At 37.3% G+C, this 2,441-nt stretch overlaps 1 pseudogene; it reads right to left on the reverse strand.

Annotated features, from left to right (window-relative positions):
* Positions 1-497: 497 nt before the first annotated feature.
* Positions 498-1,101, reverse strand: LOC110588840 (annotated as a pseudogene).
* Between the last annotated feature and the right edge of the window lie 1,340 nt (positions 1,102-2,441).

The raw sequence follows: 2,441 nt of genomic DNA on the forward strand, positions 1-2,441 counted from the left end.
CCACCACAATCAAGATACAAAACTATTTCATTATCACAAGTGTCCTTCCTGCTACCTGTTTTACTCATGCCCTCCCTCTCCTCCATCCCTAGCCCCTGCCAACCACTGGTCTGTTCTCTCTCTCAATAATTTTGTTATTCCAAACTTAATATAAATTGCTACATAATACATAAATGTAATCTTTTGAGCTGGCTTTTTTCACTCAGTATAATTCCCTTAGGATCCACCCAAGTTGTCACATGTATCAATAGTTCATTCTCTTTATTTATTTTTAATTTTTCTTTGGTAAGGCAGCATTTTATTTACTCTTTCCATTAATAACTAATATTTAAGAACATTTATAATATTAATAGAACTTAATCTAAGAAAAGTTCAACTTACTTTTTTTAACATCTTGGTACTGGGTATTAATAAAAGATAGTCAAGATAATTATAGTCAAAATTATTACATCAAAGATCACAAATAAATACTTGGTGTTAGTATATCTACATACAATTCAGTTTTTGGTGTAAAGTTCTTTGGCTACAAAAAAAGAATATTTGGTTTATGTCACTAACAGTAATCTCTCTCTCTCTTTTTTTTTTTTTAAAGGTTTTATTTATTTGACAGAGAGAGACACAGCCAGAGAGGGAACACAAGCAGGGGAATTGGGAGAGAGAGAAGCAGGCTTCCCGTGGAGCAGGTAGCCCGATGCGGGGCTCGATCCCAGGACCCCGGGACCACAACCCAAGCCAAAGGCAGACGCTTAATGACTGAGCCACCCAGGCGCCCCAGTAATCTCTCTTAATGTTGGGATGGCCTCTTGGTATTTTTCTGCTGTTGATTTTTAGCATAGTTATATCTGTGCCTATAGGAATGGAGTTAGTGGAGAGGTACTCATCATGTACTCCAAATAAAAGGACATAGCTGATTACTGTAGGAGGTAAACAGGCAAGGCAAGTGCCCAATATTTCTGAGGCCAAAAGGTTAAGCCTAAGGAATCTAGTCAAGATTCAGGAATAAAAGTCCATACAAGATATAGTATAAAGCCAAACTGGGAGCTCAAGAGCAAAGCCATAAATCACTCTTTCTGGCAATGATGATAGTGAATTTTCCACCATTTTCCTGATAGGTTTAGGCAGTCTCAGCACTAAGTCCTCTGTTCAAGCACTGCAGAGGGTGGGGGTAAAGAGAGAAAATTGAAAGGCCAAGGTGTGAAGGAAGGTACCTCTAGCCCAGGCCTGGGTGCACCAGAACTCTCTCTGGGAGTGGTAGAGGAGACACATCTATTTCCTTTATTTTAAAATAATTTTTTATTTTCAGAACCGTCTTGGATTTACAGACTTATTATTTAGATAGTACAGACAGTTCTTATATACACCACACCTAGTTTCCCCTACCATTAGCATCTCTCATTAGGATATTAGTATGGGGTGATTAATGGGCCAATCTTGATACACTCTTAGGAACTGAAGTTCATACTTTAGATTTCCTCAGTTTTCCCCTAATGTCATTTGTCTATATCAGGATCCCATCTAGGATACTATATAATGGTTTGCAGTTATGTCTCCTTAGGCTCCTTTTGGCTGTGACTATTACTCAGACTTCCCCTGTTTTTGACAACACTTGAGAGTTTTAAGGACTTCTGGTCAGATATTTGTAGAAGGTCCTCCAATTGTGATTTATCTGATGTTCCCTCATGCTTAGACTGGGGAAATGTGTTTTGGGGAGGAAGACCACAGAGAAAAAGTGCCATTATCATCACATCATATCAAGGGTACATACTATCAACATGACTTATCACTGCTGAGATTAGTTACCCTTGATCAATTGGCTGGGATAGTGTTTGTCAGAATTCTCTACTGTAAACTTTCTCTCTCTCTTTTTTTTTCTTTCCATACTGTATTCTTTGGAAGAAAGTCACCATGCACAGCCCACATTTAAGGAATGGGGAATTATATTTCACACCCTGAAGAGTAGAACATCTATATCAATTATTTACATTTCTGCATGGGAGATATATCTAATCTCCTCAATTTATTTATTTACTTAATCATGTATTTATATCTGTATGGACTCATGAATATTTATTTTATACTTAGGGTTACAATACAATACTATTTTATTTATTGTGTTGTTCACATTGTTCCAGCTTTGGCCATTAGGAGCTCATCCAGTTGGCCCCTATATCTCCATATGACCATCACTGTGAGGTTGGTTTTTTGGATTTTTTAGCACTCTATTACTTTCTGGCACTACAAGATGCTCTAGGATCAAACTGTATCTTTCCTGTCCCGTTCCCAGAATCAGCCTTTCTCCAAGAAGCCTGATTCCTTTTATTGAATAATGGTGTTAATAACCAAGATCTGGGCTCTAGGTTGTTCCATGCTACTAGGTGTCATTTCTTTTCTTCTTCTTCTTTTTTTTCCTAAAGATTTATTTATTTACTTTAGAGAGAAAA

The sequence above is a fragment of the Neomonachus schauinslandi genome, chromosome 10 (assembly GCF_002201575.2).
Source record: "Neomonachus schauinslandi chromosome 10, ASM220157v2, whole genome shotgun sequence".
In the NCBI taxonomy this organism is placed as follows: Eukaryota; Metazoa; Chordata; class Mammalia; order Carnivora; family Phocidae; genus Neomonachus; species Neomonachus schauinslandi.